The sequence below is a fragment of the Pipistrellus hanaki genome (assembly GCF_964339955.1).
Source record: "Pipistrellus hanaki genome assembly, chromosome: 15".
Lineage (NCBI taxonomy): Eukaryota > Metazoa > Chordata > Mammalia > Chiroptera > Vespertilionidae > Pipistrellus > Pipistrellus hanaki.
Genome location: NC_140517.1, coordinates 16411258 through 16428950, shown reverse-complemented (window position 1 = coordinate 16428950; position 17693 = coordinate 16411258). Strand labels below are relative to the sequence as shown.

Below are 17693 nucleotides of genomic sequence, written 5' to 3'. Positions count from 1 at the left end.
TGCACCCTTTCCTCAGGTAATCACTAATTTTTATTATGATAGATTAGTGTTGCCTACTCTAGAACTTCATGTAAATCAAATCATACCTTGTGTAATTCTTTTGTGCCTGGCTTGTTTCACTCAGCATAATGTTTTTTAGTCTCATCTGTGTTGCTGTGTTATCAACAGTTCATTACTTTTTATTTTCTTTGTATGAGATTATTATACCAACTTATTCATCTTGCTGATGGGCATCTAGGTTATTTCCAAATCTTTTTGAAGACATATGTTCTTTTTTTTTTTTTTGGTTAAATAAATACCTAGGAATAGGATTGCTAGGTGTATGTTTAATGTTACAACAAACTACCAAAGAATTCTCCAAAAGATTCTATTATTTTCATTCCTGCCACCAGTTTGGTCCACATCCTACCACATTTGTTGTCAGTCCTTTTTCCTTCAGTCAGTGAGAAAGGGTATCTCCTGTGGCTTTAGTTTGCATTGCTCAGAAGACTAAGAATGATGACATCTTTTCATATGCTTATTGGCCATTTGTATATCTTCTTTTGTGAACTATCTCTTCCAGCCTCATTTTTTTTATTGGGCTGTTCATCAGTCTGTTTTTGATTTGTACTTTCTGTATCCTAGATATGGGTACTTTGTCAGATGTAAATGCTATTGAATATTTTTCCCAGTCTGTATCTTGCCTGTTTTTTTTGTTTTGTTTTGTTTTGTTTTTTATGGTATGTTTTGATGAGCATAAATGTTAAGTTTTGATGGCATTTAATTGGTTTAATTTTTTCCCCTTTTATTGTTACTGCTGTTTGCATCCTAGGAATTCTATCTATCCTAAGGTTGAGAAAATTTCCCCCTTTTTTTGAAACTTTATGGTTCTGACTTATATGCTTAGGTTTTTTTTTATCTATTTTGAATTAATTTTAATATATTAACATTAGTTGTGTGTGTGTGTTTTTTATTGATCCCCAAGGGTTTGAGGTACTATTATAAGTAATTGGGGTAACACAAATCTGGGAAAAATTTTAATGACATTGTAGAATAATATCATGATACCTTTATCTCCAAGCACCAAAAAGATGATTTTTTATTGATTATAAACATTTAGTTTTTAGTTGTTTTTTTAACACCTGGCTGTTGTTTAAAAATTTAAACAATGAACAAAGATGGAAGACAGAACGATGTTTCTCTTTCTTGGACTCTTCTGTCCAACAGCCAGTAGCAATTATTACTATTGAGCATTAAAATATGGCTAGTCCAGGGAGAATCCAAGATGGCTGCTCGGGTAGGCAACTAGCCGCAGCCGCACACAACAATTTTAATAAAATACAACTAAAATATAAAATGGACATTACCCAGAACTACAGGAAAGTCGACTGACTGGAAATCCTACAACAAGAAGCAAGGAGAAAACCAGAAGGAAGCACGGAGGAGCTGTAAAAGCCAAGGTACGGAGACACGCGGCGCGCGAGAAGAGGACGGAGCCGGAGAGGAGGGAGGCCGAGTGCCTGGCGGGCGTTCCCTAGCGGAAAGGAGATAAAACTCCGACTGTGCTGGGCCCCTCACTGCTCTGAACCCCCGTTCTGGGCCAGACCCCGGGGACTCGGGCTCAGCCATAGGGAGCTGGGCTGTAAGTCGGAACCCCGGGGTAGCGGAGAAAGGAGGTCCCGGAGGCGCGCACACTGCCCCCAGAGAAGGGACGGTCGGCTGTGCCGCGGGATTGCCCTGACGGGAAGGAGACTGGGGCTCCAGACTGCTGTGAACGCCACCTCCAACTCCACTTCCAACTGAACTGAACCCCAATACCGGGCTCATTGTGGGAGAGCATAGACTGTTTGGCAGCAGGCGAAAATCGAGGGCACCTTTCTCTCAGAGGCGCCGGCAGCGAGCACTGAAGGACCCGCATAGGGCGGGGCTGACGGAAGCCAAAGCTGCAGGCTCCACCCTGAAATCCCGTCCCATCTGTAACTGCGACATGCGACAACAAAATAGATCACAAACGAAAGAAATGGAGGACAAAAAGCGTCTGGATATAGAGTTCAAATCTACGCTTATAAGGTTTTTCAAGAATTTCCTAGAAAAGATGGATAAGGCCTATGAGGATATGAAAAGAGACCATCAAGAAATGATAAGGGAACAACAAGAAATAAAGAATACATTGTCTGAAATAAAAAATATTCTACAGAGTCCTAAAAACAGAAGGGAAGATCGCAAGAATCAAGTCAAAGATTTGGAACAAAAAGAGCCAGAAGACACTCCTCCACAGAAGCTAGAAGGCAAGAGAATCCAGAAAATTGAAGATAATGTAAGAAACCTCTGGGACAACTTCAAGCGAACCAACATCAGAATTATGGGGGTTCCAGAAGATGAGAGAGAGCAAGATATCGAAAACATACTGAAAGAAATAGTGACAGAAAACTTCCCCCACCTGGTGAAAGAATTTGACTTACAAGTCCAGGAAGTGCACAGAACTCCAAACAAAAGGAATCCAAAGAGGACCACACCGAGACACATCATTATTAAAATTCCAAGAGCAAAAGATAAAGAGAGAATATTAAAAGAAGCAAGAGCAAAGAAGGTAGTAACTTATAAAGGAGCACCTATACGATTGTCAGCTGACTTCTCAACAGAAACCATGCAGGCCAGAAGGGAATGGCAAGAAATATACAAGGTGATGAATAGCAAGAACCCACAGCCAAAAATAAGCTACCCAGCGAAGCTATCACTCAGAATCGAAGGCCAGATAAAGAGCTTCACTAATAAAAAAAAGCTAAAGGAGTTCATCACCACCAAACCAGAATTATATGAATTGCTGAAGGGGGTTCTTTCAGAAGAGAAAGTAAACAAAGATAAAAATTATGAACAACAAATACGTAATTATCAACAAGTGAATCTAAAAACCAAGGAAATTAAAAAAATCTGATGAACAATATTAACTGTTGAATATAATAGAATCAGAGATATGGAAGGGGAGTGAACTGACGATTCTTGGGGAAAAGGGGAGAGGGGTGCGTGGGAAGAGACTGAACATAAACTGTGCACCTATGGATGAGGACAATGGGGAGAGGGGAAAGGGCAGAGGGTGGGGTGGGAACCTGGTGGAGGAGAGCAATGGTGGGGGGGGGGGGGAAGGAACATTTGTAATAATATGAAAAATAAAAACTTATTTAAAAAAAAAAAATATGGCTAGTCCAAATTGAGTTGTACTGTAAGTGTAAAATGACTGGCTATTATACTAAGTTTTATAAATATTAGGAAGGTTATTTCTTCTGAAAAAAAGGGAAACACTTGGAAAAGAAGGAGAAAGTTGTTTAAAATATTTTCACACAGTGGCATTAAAATTCTTTTAAGCTAAGACAGAGACACTGGATTCCTTGGGGTAATAAAACTCATTATAATTTTCTTGTTAAATAGAAATGGTTATTGCATCTAGAATGGGTGAATTGAGGAGAGGACAAAATGTCTTCATAGCTATAATTAAAACAGTCTTAAGGGGAGCAGGCCCTTTAAACAGTGTATTTCTCCTGCTGGAGTTCAAACTATGCCTCTCTTTTGTTCAGAATCAGTTGCACAGTGACTTTAGGCAGGATAGAGGGTCACTGATCTGGATCCTGTGGCAGTAAGTTGACATTTTCATTGAGGCTAGTCAGCACTTTTGGTTGGAGTCTTGAAATTGTGGGTGTGTTCCTGCTGCCCAGTGGTGGGTTATTCGTGAACAGAAATGAAAACTGTATACATCTGAATTTTGTTGCCATTAGATTGTGTTCACTTTTTATTTGGAGATTCTGAGCTTTATGTCAAACTCTTCAGATTGAGACCCTTTTTGTAGTTATTGTTTTGAACTTCTTATATTTTTAAGTAGAGGGAAGAGAATGAATGTTACTGCCCACTTCTTCTTTGGAAGTACATATGTGCCTTAGATTTGGCCAGTTCTGCCTATTTCAGACCCTAATTTTGCATGATTCTTTCAGCTGTAATATGGGGACCATAATTCCTACCTCATAGAGCTGTTTTGAGAATGAAATTAGATGAAGTGTTTTAGTAAAGTTTCTGGCAAAGAAGGGCCCAATAAAAATTCGTTGTTGTTCCCTCTCCCCCCCCCCCCCCCTTTTTTTTTTTTAAGAATAGTTTATTGAGCCCTGGTCATTTTGGCTTAGTGGTTAAAGCATTGGCCCTCATTGTACTTAATTTGCATTTCCCTAATGACTAATGATGTGGAGGATCTTTTCATACATTTTCTTGCCATTTGGATGTCTTCTTTGATTAAATGTCTTTTAAAATGTTTGTCTATTTGGGACTATGAACTGTGTATCTTCTTATTGAGGTGGGATTTTACCCCCTCATTTTTCAGCTGTCTCTTCAAGCCATGAAAATGAAGTTTTCTATTTGAGTTCTAGCCACTCATGCAACAGAGACTGGCCAGTGCCACTGGCAGAGCGCTGTTACTCAGCCTCAGAGCCATTTGTCTCCTTGGGGTTGATTTCACTCCAATTTCTGCCTGGTTTTGGTTGCTATCTTGTGCTTTTAAAATTTGGTTTTCATATTTTGTTCAGAGTTTATAATTTTCCTGACTGTGAAAGGGTTAGTCCAAAAAAGCTACTCCACATTACTATTTTATTCCATTTAAAAATAGCTTTTTATGTACTTAGCCTTGTTATTCAATTTCAGATATCACTCATGTGTTGTAATTATTTTATGACTTGTAGTAAGCTCTTTATAGGCTTAAAATAAATCCATATGTTAATACATCAAATATTTATGATGATATGGAAAAACAACTAACCGGTAACCATGGTGAAGTTTGTGTTGTGTTACATTGATGGCCAAATAACCCACAACACATTGTAGCCACTAATAAGTAACTTGGTTTCCTTTCCATTACTTGAAAACATCCACCAAAATGATGTAATTGATGACCAGTTCTTAGGACTTCTTCACATTCACAAAAATGTTGAGGACCCCAAAGAGCTTTTGTTATCAATTGATATTTACTATTTTAGGAATTAAAACTAAGACATTTAAAACATTTTCAAATAGTAGTAAACTCATTACATGTTAGTATAAGTAGCATTTTTATGAAAAATAAGTATATTTTCTAAACAACAAGAAGAATTTACTGAGAAGAGTGGCCTTGCTTTAAATTTTCACAAATCTTTTCAATATCTGTCTTAATAGAAGATAGCCAAAATCTTATACTTGCTTTACACTTTCCATTAGCCATCAGAGTATTGACATTGCCACCCATCATGTAGCTTCTGGAAAACTCCACTGTACACTTGTGAGAGAATGAAAGAGAAAAGGCAAATAATGTCTTAGTGTTTTCATAAAAATAGTTTTAACCTTTTTGAATGCCTGAAGAGATCTGAGGAATCCCTGGACCACACTTTGAGAACTGCATGGTTTACTATATCTCTGGAGAGATACTTAAGCAATTAATAATAATATTTGTCTTGGGGGAGAGAGAATTTGGTATTATTTTCAAATACCTTTTGAATTTTTTTCTTATACATTATTATTTTTAAAAGGCGAATTATTAAACAAAGCCCGGATCTTCCTTCTGGCAAAAAGGTGCTTAGACTTTAAGAAATGGTTTATATACTTACAGTGAGAGGGAAGAAGAACCTCAGGAGGCACCTCTTCGATCTAAATTTGGTTCCCATTGTCATTGTCTATCACAGCCTCTGTGCTTTTCTTCTGTAGCTCTTACCTCAATCTGTAAGTACATGGATTTTCATGTTTGTTTTATTTTTTTCACCTCTCATCTCCCCCAATAGACTGTTAGCTCCCTGAATGAATGAGTCCCATCTGTTCATTATTCTTAATCTAGCATTTGGTTCATAGTAGTTTGTCAGTAAATATGTCAGCAAATATATACTAAATGTATGAATAAGGATCTTTGGGGAACTCACATCAGTTTCCCAGTTGTCAGTAGTAAGCAGTTCTGGATAGTTGGGTCAGGTTTCCAGTCCCCATAGATTTGCACTAGATGAATAGTAAGTATTAACGAGCAATTTAGAAGGCACGTGTCATGAGGGGGTCACAAAATGATTCTTTTGTGCTCAGACATTTTGCTTTTTGTTATTGTTGTTTGCTATAAAGATTTCCTCTCTGTCTCGTTCTTTGATTTGGTATGTTTTTCTCTAAATAAAATAAACATTTACAAAAGACCTCATTTGGCTTTGAACCAAACCTGACACTAGTGCCAGAATAAATAGCATTACACCAAACACTTCTTTGTGCCTGGATGAAGTTGGCCAAATGTTTCATCTGTTTTCTTGTGATGGTTCTTTCAGTATTCTCAGCTCATTCATCACTGGGTCATTAGAGGCAAGCGGCTGATTTCAGAGCCAGCACTTTTCTGATACAAGGCCCTCCATTGCCACAGGATCTGCCACTGCCACAAACAAAACCTCCGCGGGAGCTCTTGCTGCAGCCATTGAGATCTAGTTAGTGTCCACCTGCCCTTGCCTCTGGTTTTATGTAATATCATTGTTTTTAAAAGGAATTAAGGCCTGTTTTATATAAAATAAACCCTTAGAGCAGAAGGTTTATAGTCTTCAGTAGGAGGGCCCACAGTGAACTACCATCTTATAGTAAAGTAATTATTCTCTCTCTTATAAACAGAACTTTAGCTTAAGTTTGCTTCTGAGTATAGGAATGAAGAGCAGAGAGTTCTCTTCTGGAAAGTACCTCAGCTGAGTGCTCGTGTTTGTAGATTGAAATTGGCTTCATTATTGTGCCACAGGGTTGTTGTTGTTTTTTTTTTGTGTGTGTGTGTTTTTAGCTATAGTGAAATATAGTTTATATGTTAAGGAGTAAAATTAAAAAGTTAGGACTGTCTAGGAAATTCCAAAACAGGGTCAGTTATCTTCCCTGGAAGAAAGACAGGAGGTTGACTCTTCGAAAGAGCATTCTGCTGTATTTCAATTTCCACGTTATTTGTCTTTTCAGCACAGTGTTGGTATCGAACACTCCTAGAGCGGCAGCCTAGCCCTGCTTCTCTGGCCAAAGATGCTATACGATAGGTTATGGGCAAAACCATTGGTCTCTGTGGAGACTTGTTTTCTGGTATGAAGGGCATTTTGCCTTGAAGCCTACAGAGCAGACAAATGGAAAGAGGAGAAGACAGCGATTAGTACTGTCCCATTTGTTGCCACATAGTTTGTGTAGATCATACACTGTAGGAACTCACAAGTGTTTGAAGATGGCAAAAAACACCTCTTCTGGGAAAGAATAACTTGGGCTTTTCTGAGTTTTTTCATCTTATACAAATAACTTCCTGTAAGTATGGGAATCATGGGTCAAGGCAGGCTCTTTTGCTTGCTTTCCTTAGGCTCACTTCCAGCCCATTCCATAGCTGCACACTGTGGAGTAGGAGAAGGAAGGGAGCAAAGAAATAACAAAGGTTCTGAAAACAAATACAAGGAAACCAGGGGATCCAAAGAGGAAACAGACATGAGAAATTCATAAAGAAACCTTACAAGTAGAGAACATGTGCGTGTGCTCAGAGTTATTTTCTACAGCATATTTATGGAGAGGACAGGTGCCTTAGCAATTCTATTGTGTATTGTGGAAGTGTTTTCATTCAAATCATTATCCCTTTCTAAGTTTTTGTGTATCTGACCTCACATTCTGTTTTGAGATGGGATTTATAGTTCCTGTGTATCTTTTCTTGTCCCAAAGCAGCAAACTGTAACACTGGGAGGCATTTATGGGGACCTGAATCTGTAGTTTAAACCCAGAATATCACCTACATATGAAAGTTCTCGTTACCGGTAGTTGCTGGGAATTATCAGTGCATACTGAAGTCATAAGCCACAGGACTGTGGAGAACGCAGTTTGGTTTATTTAACTTACTTCTATATCTGCAGCATCTAGAACAGTTAAAAACTAGAGGCCCGGTGCATGAAATTCATGCACCAAGTGGCATGGGGGTAGGGTGTCCCTCACCCTGGACTGCACCCTTTCCAATCTGGGACCCCTCAGGGGATGTCTGACTAAACTGACAGTCTGACATCCCTTTCACAGTCTGGGACTGTTGGCTTCTAACCACTTGCCTTTCTGCCAGCCTGATCACCCACTAACTGCTCCCCTGCTGGCCCGATTGCCTCCTACTGCCCTCCCCTGCTGGCTTGATGGCCCCTAACTGTCCTCCTCTGCCAGCCCGATTGCCCCCAATTACCCTCCCCTGCCAGCCTGATTGCCCACAGCTGCCCTCGCCTGCTGGCCATCTTGTGGCGGCCATCTTATGATGACGTGAGGGCGTCACGCAAGAGCGGGAGGATCACCTAGGCTTTTATTAGTATAGATGACTGAACCTATTTTATTTAAATCTTAATAGACAGGACAATTCAGTAGCCTTGAGGCTTTGGTGACACCTTGGTAATTGATAAAGTTACATGGACCCCACTTATACACAACATAATGTATTTATGTTAATTGACACAGTTAATAGGTGTGTATAATTCTACATGCGTAAATTGATCTTATAAGAAAAATCGTTTAGCCCTGCCCAGTGTTGACCAGTAATTAGAGCATCAGCCACACACTGAAGGGTCACAGGTTCTATTCCCAGTTAAAACCACATACTGGGTTGCAGATTTCATCCCCTGCACCAGTTGGGGTGAGTGCTGGAGGCAACCAATCGATGTGTCTCTCACATGGATGCCTCTAGGATTTCTCTTTTTTAGCTAATGCCTGGATTTAAAATTTATCCCGCTACTTTGGCTTCAAGGAACTTTATTCACTACCCAGTCATCTGACTCAACACTCAATCAGAAGTTGAGACTAATTAGATGCATTATTCTCTTCAGAGATGCCTCCAGCCCTTTCCTGCTTCCATTCTGAAGTTCCCAAGTCTATGGAATTAAACTGTATTGTAGTACAAGGACCCTTGTGTTTACTTTCTGAAATGACCTCTTTCCAGAATCCATCTTTTATCTGACATGATAAGGGGTATGTGTGGGTAAGTCACAAAACAGGTATTCCAACCTCTGCTGGGAGATCAGCATTTGAAAAGGTAGAAAGTATACAATATTCAGCCAAATAGAAAACTAGTCTCTCATCCGATCATTTTCAGCTTTCTCTGGTGACTGTCCATTAGCAATGCAAATGTGAGGATTGATAGCACAATAAAAACATTGAAAACTTTAGGTGCTACTTATGAAACACTGGCACTCACAGAAATAGACTTTGGTCAAGTAGACAGCAAAGCACATCCCTTTTGAGCCAGAGATTGTTATCCTTTTGTCCTGAATTCAAAACCTGTTATTTTTAGTGGTCCTGAATGTGTTTCCAGTTTTGCTCAGAGAGGAAAAATAGGAGAATCTGATAGGAGGTGTTTTAACACTAGGTAGAGGTGGTGATGATCAGGGAAACTGCTTACAGGCTGCTCAGGCACGAAGTCTCAGGAAAAACTGGCTTAATGGTTTGGCACATGCACAGCATAGGAATTGGTAGTTTTATTGTTGTTTTGTCTTATTTTTTCCTCTTTAAGACTTTGTGTGTATGTGTAGAGGGTGAGGGGGTTCACATAGACTTAGTAAAAAGTCAACACTTATCCAGTTTAAAGCTTATCAACCTCTGCAGAGGTTTGCTATTTTGGAGCCAGTGGTGTGAATTATTCTCTGTTAATAAGAATTTGACTTTTTCTATTTTCTATTGGATAAAAGGAGCTGTGTGCACATTACACCCTACATCAGCAGTTCTTAAATTTTTTGTTCTCAGGACTTCTTTGCATTCTTCAGAATTTCTGAGTAGTTTATAACTCATTTATGATATATAAAAGTTAAAAAAGTTAAAATATTTCTTTTTCCAATAACATTAATAAACCCAATACATGTTAATATAATGTTAATAAGTAACTATTTTTCCCCAAATTACTGAGAATAGTATTATAATTTTATCTTTTGTATAATATGTTTCTACTGATTTCAAAGAGAGGAAAGGAGACAAATATCAATGATGAGAGAGAGTCATTGATCAGCTGCCACCTGCACAATCCCTCACTGGGGATCAAGCCCACAACTGGGACATGTGCCCCGCCTGGGAATAGAACTATGACCTGGTTCATAGGTCAATGCTCAACCACTGAGCCAGGCATACTTTTATTATTTTAATGTCTGACTTATTATAATAAAAATATCTAAATAAATAAAAAGACAGCTGTTGATTGGTTGAAAGCAATATTGATAAGTGGGGACAATCTTGTGGGACTGAGTCCTTAAGCTGTGGGATGTACACAAACTCTAAGTAGTGTAAGATTTTATTTTTATTTTTTTTAAATATATTTTATTGATATTTTACAGAGAGGAAGAGAGAGGGATAGAGAGTTAGAAACATTGATGAGAGAGAATCATCGATCAGCTGCCTCTTGCACACCCCCCACCGGGGATGTGCCCGCAACCAAGGTACATGCCCTTGACCGGAATCGAACCCGGGACCTTTCAGTCCACAGGCCAATGCTCTATCCACTGAGCCAAACCGGTCTCGGCAGTAGTGTAAGATTTTAAATAAATCGTTGAACCAAAATCATTGGTGTCTGGAGAATCAGAGAACTGGTTGTTAGTGTTAGAAAACACCTCAGAATGAATGTACAACATTTTGCTTATCCTTTCGTCAGTTGATAAACATTGGGCTATTTCCACTTTTTGGTTACCATGAATAATGCTGTTATGAACATTTGTGTACAAGATTTTGTGTGGACATATGTTTTCAGTTTTCTAGAGTATATACCTAGGAGTGGAACTATTGGGTCATATCGTAAATTTATATTTAACTTCTTGAGAAACTGCCAAATTCTTTTCCAAAGCTGCTATATACCATTCTACATCCCACTAGCAACATAAGGGCTTCTTTCAATTTCTCCACACCTTTATCAATCCACAATGGGTAGCTTTAATAAAAAGGATGGAAATAGCAAGTGTTGTCAATACTCCCAAAGTTGATCTACAAATTCATGCAGTCCTTCTCAGAATATCTGCTGGCTTCTTTGTAGAAATTGATAGGCTGATTCTAAAAATCATTTGGAAACTCAAGGAACCCAAAATAGCCAAGACAGTTTTGAAAAGTTGGAGAATTTACATTTTCCAATTTTAAAACTTACTACGAAAGTACAATTATCAAAATGAGGATAGCCATATAGATCAATAGAACCAAATTGAGAGTTCAGAAATATATCTTCACATGTACAGTAAGTTGATTTTTTTTACAATTAAATGGGGAAGGAACAGTCTTCCAACATATGGTACTGGGACAACTGGGTTACTCTTATATCAGCATTATTTATAACTAGAGGCCCAGTGCACGAAATTCATGGGGGGGTGGTCCCTCAGCCTTGCCTGCACCCTCTCGCAATCCAGGACCCCTTGGACATCCCTCTCAAAATTTAGGATTGCTGGCTCCTAACTGCTCACTTGCCTGCCTGATCGCCCCTAACCACTCACCTGCCTGCCTGTTCACCCCTAACACCTCTGCCCGCCTGCCTGCCTGATCGTCCCTTACCCCTCTGCCTGGTTGCTTGATTGCCCCTAACTGCCTCTGCCTTGGTCCCTGCCACCACAGCTTCATCAGGAAGGACATCTGGAAAGACGTCCGAAAGGTCATTCTGCTGTCCAGTCTAATTAGCATATTATGCTTTTATTATTATAGATAGCCAAAGAGTAGAAATAACCCAAATGCCTATCAATTGATGAATGCATAAAGTATATAAAATGCATACAGGGGAATATTTGGCCTTGAAAATGTGTGAGGTACTGATTTGTGCTACAAAATAAATGTTTGAAAACATTATACTAAGTGAAAGAAGTCGTATCCAATTAAATATCTGTAGTAAATGCCATATTTTGTATGATTCAATTTTTGTGAAACATCATCCAGAATAAGAAAATCTAGAGAGGCCGAAGCCAATTTGGCTCAGTGGATAGAGTGTCATTCTGCAGACTGAGGGTTTGATTCTGGTCAGGGGCATGTACATTGGTTGCGGGCACATCCCCAGTGGGGAGTGTGCAGGAGGCAGCTGGTCGAAGTTTCTCTCCCATCGATGTTTCTATCTCTCTATCCCTCGCCCTTCCTCTCTGTAAAAAATCAATAAAATATATTTTTTTAAAAAAAGGAAGAAAATCTACAGAGACAGAAAGTAGAATAATGGTTGTCAGAGGCTAGGGAGGATAAGGAATGGGGAGAGACTGCTAATAGGTAAGGGGTTGTTTGTTTTGGCAGGGGGAGTGCCAGTGGAAATCTAAAATTAGTAGTGATGGCTAGTTACACAACTTTGTGACTATACTAGTAACCACTGAAATGAACACTTCAAAAGTGTACATTTATCATACCAAATTATATCTCAATAAAGAAACAGAGTTTGCAGTAAATTATTGCCTCAATAGAGTTAGATTTAAGGTAAACCCAAGGGGAAAAACAATTTGCAGGATACCACACTTTTAATTACAATATATACAACACTCTTTATTGGGATTTCACCAGTTTTCCCACTTTTTGTGTTCCAGGATCCAAACCAGGATTCACTTTACAGTTAGTTGTCATGTCTCCATAGTCTCCTCTAATCTGTGTCAGTTTCTAAGTCTTTATTTTTCATGACCTTGACATTTTTAAAGAGTACTACTGCTCAGGTACAGTATTTTGTAAAAATGTCCCTCCATTTGAGTTTGCCTCATGTTTTTGCATGATGAGACTGGGATTGTGGATGTTTGGAAAGACTGCCAGAGAGATAGCATGCCCCTCTTAAAACTCACAGTAACGTTTTACTGGTGATGTTAACTTTGATCATTGGTCAAAGTGGATTGCTAGGTTTCTCCACTGTAAAGTTAGTATTTTTCCCCTTTAAATCGATCTTTTTTTATTGCTTTGTTTTTCAAAAATTTCAGGTTACTCTGCATTAGTGTTCTATTGATATTAATAAAGAAGTGTTGACACTTATTACTCAACTTGAGCTCCCAGAACACATTGTGGCAGCAACTATTTCCTGTTACATAGGAAGCATAGATGAGACTATCTGCATTTTCCCAAAAATAGCTAAATCACTTTTTGAGGGTGAGGTGGGGAAGTCCTGCTGACTGGATTTTCAAGTCTCTTATTAGTCAGCGCAGTCCTGCCTCAGAGGAAAGAAATGGAGTAGAGTCTGGATGGTATACTCATCTCTTTCCTAGGGAGTGTTGACTTTTATTAAGTGGCAAGTTTTGTAGAATATCTAGAAACATAATAGTTTATTCTTGGCTTCCTTCATCCCATGTGTGGTAGAGCATTTACTCCGGGATAACTTTGGCAAGTTAGCATTCCTGGTCCTTTGGCTAGTTAATTTACATTCCACCAGGAACTTTTATGTTAGAATCCAGGACATGACTTTATGACCTTTCTGTTATCAACACAAAGTGGATTCTAGTAAACACTGTGAAATTTATGAAAGGTGAAGCCTTGTGGGAGATGTGTTGTGAACACTGAATATTCATATTTGAGCTGTCACTCAGTATTGTTCACACTATCATCCAATTCTGTTATTGGAGGTTCCGAGTTCTTGGATGGAGATTCCGAGTTCCTTAGCCTTCTTAATGGAGGTTCCGAGTTCTTGGATGGAGACCTGGAAACCTCCAGATCTCATCTCAAGAAGATCTTGATTATTCCCTTTGCAGCCTCAGTGCAGTTACTGGTTACTTAACCAGATCTTGTGGCAGCTGGACATCAATTTAGGACCAAATAATATGTGTCTTAAAGGGATCAACATTTCCTCAGACCTTAAAGTTCACTCAATTACATTTCTTATTTGAACTTCCACTTTGGTCTACCTCGAACCAATCACAATAGGAACAAATGATCTTGATCTATTACCAAACATTGCTTCTAGGCTCTTCTTAAGGATCATTCTTTTCATCCTAAAAAATTATTTTGAATAGTTTTTCATTCAGCTTTCTTTTTTTTTTCTTTCCTCATGAGACTATACATCTATAATAAAAACATGAGTTATAATATGGTTGGTCATCAATTATACCATTGTTTTATAGGTATCTTTCTAATAGGCATACCTCCCATGATTTTGTTTTTTAAAGCAATTAAAGGGTTTTAACTTCTGATTTCTTTGTGTGTGTGTTTTTAGGTGAAATTCACATAAAATTAAACATTTTAAAGGGTACAATTCAATGGTATTTAGTACATTCACATTTTTGTGCAATCGTTATCCTGATTTCTTTTTATATTTCTGAATAGCAATGAAAAAAACATGCATAGCACTCAAAGCCTATATATGCCGACACGGCAAGCTTTTCGTAGAATTTGGGCACTATTTCTAGAGAATAATTAATTTCATCCAACAGCCAAACAATTGGTCTATTGGGTTTTAAGTAACTGTGGTTTATTATAGCTCATTGTCATGCCGTAATTGCACTAAATAGTAGCTCTAAAATTGTTCATGCTGCTTTAATTTTGAAACAAGGGGAAAATTGTTTCATACTAGAGATTCTTAAAATCTCATAATTAAACAAATGCCTTAAAATTTTTGCACAAATAGTTGCATATTCATTTGTTGCCCAGGCTACTTAACAAATTATCCACCAAATTATTCTTTGCTTTACCATATTCATTTGTTGCCCAGGCTACTTAACAAATTATCCACCAAATTATTCTTTGCTTTACCTAGGAAATCTGCTTTGCATAATTTTTCATTGATTAACTGACTTACAGTAGTATGGCAGGAAAGAGATTAGGGTTAGTCACTATTAGGATATTGATCATTTTCAGCTCATCAGGCCACCTTTGAGAGCTCTACTTAGTTTACTAGCTAAGGCAGTTGCAAAGCTTATTGCTCAGTTTCTGCTTGAAAGCTTTTAAAATAATTGAGCTAGTGATGAAGTCATGAACTCTCTCCCAGGCTTCCCTCAAGTGCTCTGGGGCCTTGTATTCCACTAAAGATTGTGGGAATTGCCCCTATTTTGTCATATACATATATTTTCTTTAAAATTCCTTCCCATCTTGGAACAGTTCCATTAGCATTTGTTTCTCATCTACATGATGTGGACCAGCATCTTTTTGCTGGAGAAAAAAATGTACTCAACATGTTAGTGTGAAGGAATCATAGCCAGGCTGTTCCCAGGCCACTTGAGGGCTGCTCAGAGGTGGAATCCTCAACAAAGGAACTGCTATTGAACAAGAGAGAAGAACATGCAGAGGAAACTGACTGTCTTGTGCCGCCAGCATTTTCTTTAACCAGCTAAAATGTGAAAGGGTTTTCGCTGAATGGTATTTAGGAATGTTTAGTGTTATGCAGTAGAGTCTAAATTTAGACTTCTTCCATTTTCCCGAGGACAAAGCCAGTCTCCATCTCCCCAAACAGCGACCAGAAATTGGGACTCGTAGGGTATGTTCTCTGATGGACCCAACTTTAAATCTAGTTGTTTTCTTCAAGGAGCTCAGATTGCTTTATCAGGGAGACTGCTGACCACATTGCAGCAGGTTGAGACAGTTGTTCCCATTGGACAGAAGGAATACCACTTCACCTAGGGCAGGGCTTCTCAACCTCTGCATCCCTGGCATTTGGGCTTATAGTCCTTTGTCGTGGAGAACTGTCCTGAGTTACAGGATGTGTAGCTACACCCCTGGCCTCTACCCTCTAGGTGCCAGTCATACCTCTTCTCCCCTCCCCAGGTTGTGACAATCAAAAATGTCTTCAGACGTTGCCAGATGTTCTGTAAGGTGCAAACCCAAGATTGAGAATCACTGACCTGTGTTTTCTTCCAAAGTAAAGATGAGGTTCCTAACTCTTCACCTAGCTATCTAACCTCAAAATATTTTCTCTCTCTCTCTCAATAGTCTAGAGAAAGAATGCCTCTTCTACTTTTGTGTGCAGATTAGAGAGTGGGTATGCTGACCTACAGGATTTGGTTAGAACTGTAACTGGATTTGGCTTTGACAACCACTGGGGATGGGAGGTGATGAGCCAACAGTTAGTGAGCTTCTTACTACCTGGCCTCTTGTTCTAATTAAACAAACTTTTATGGTTTTTCTGTTAATGAGCCATCTGAGAAAACACTCTTTTACTAAAGCTGTTATGGGGTAGAGATATAGCAGAGTTTATACACATAAGTTACTGTTGTAGTGACTTTTTTTTCCTGGAGAACGGGGAAGGATCCCAGGAAAAAATGGAAGTACCATCATGGATTTATGATAATAGTGAGTAGCAGTTTTTCAAAACAATAAGTCCGAGATATTTATACAACAATAACCATTAGGAAGTACCACTATTTTCTACATTTTTTAGTAAAAAAGAAACTCTGGTGTCAACCAGGTATTATAAAACCCTTTGCATAGCATGCCACAGATTGGTCCTGGCAGCAGGTTTTGTGACATGCTGCTGGCAACGGCTAACACCCTTGGTGTGGCCTGTGATAGATACTCAGGTACCTGAAGTGCATATTTGAAGTATTTAGCTTGGAATGTGTGTGCCATACAAGCGTTAAGACTTTTTAAAAAGAAAATGCCACAGAGATTTAGACGTGAAAGAGACCATGGGAAAGGAGCCGAGACAGGCTAAGGACTAGAGCAGAATTAAAAGACTGAGGCCTTTTGATTCCTCCAGCCAGGTCTTCCCTACCGCATTGCCTCCTGAGCTGGCTGCTTGAGAAGAGCAATCAGCTGAACACAGAAAGGGAGGCTTAGAAATGGTGGCAAATGCAAAGCCTATGTGGAAAGGGAACACAACAGCTTTGCCTCCTTTCTAAAATGCCTCTGCTGCCTTTTCTTCTCGCTATGAAAGTGTCTCAGCATTGCTGTTTCAGGGCTGGGAGGGGAGACTGGGCAATCATGTCTTTTTTCCCTGTACCCTCTGAAACCTTCTCCTATTTATTGTAAAACAAACCTTCCCAAGGCTTCATTGCCAGAGCAATGCCAGGTAACAGGAGTTCTGCTTATAATTCCCCAGCTGAGAGGCTTTTCTTTAGAGTTTTGCTTTAAGTATTCTGCTAATCTAACCAATCACTTCTTTTGGAGAGAAAGTGTTCTTTTTGACAGTGCGATGATTGCTCAGTCTTTCATGGTTTTTGTCCTCAAGGTTCAACAATACAAAAGAATTGCCAGGCTCAGCAATACAAAAGAATGTCTTTATGAGTATTATAGCAAAACCAGTTGGGTTTCATAGGGTTATTAATATATCCTTGAATCCCATTTGATTAAGAACTGTAGGGCACAGTCAAGAACAGCAGCCATCTAGGAGAATTGTTGCTGATGGTGTGTGGTGCAGGTGGATGTGCAGGCAATTAGTGTTGAAATGTGCCTAGTTTACAGCTATTAATATTTACATAAAAATTTATTTAAAAACTAGTGCCATGTCAGCAAAACTCAATGAGGTTACACACAGAATCATTAGAACATAATTAACCGGGAGCACACCAGCATTAGAAGTTTCTGTGGGAGTAGGAGCCCCTTGCTTGCCCATTGTGCTTTTGGGCCAAATGTAACACCAGCCTCAGAAAAGAATAGTCATCATGAAAATGTTTTCTTTCCTTCCAAGTCAGGAAACACTCACAATGGAGTCTACTTCTCCATTCTGGATTTCGAGATGTGCAGGAAACAACCAGCCATTACCAGCTGAGGTTTTCCTGCTGATAAATGAACTCTGAGGCCACAGTGACCTGTCTCGTTAATGAGTTAATGAAGAATCTGGTCCTTGTATTGACCCTATCCTTAAAAGCTTTCTGTGGAGC

The 17693-nt window shown here is 39.0% G+C and overlaps 1 protein-coding gene across 2 annotated transcripts in view; it reads left to right on the top strand.

The window, feature by feature from the left end:
• Nucleotides 1-17693, top strand: part of CFDP1 (craniofacial development protein 1) — an 82978-nt gene that overhangs the window by 34855 nt on the left and 30430 nt on the right. The gene's annotated exons all lie outside the window — the stretch shown is intronic.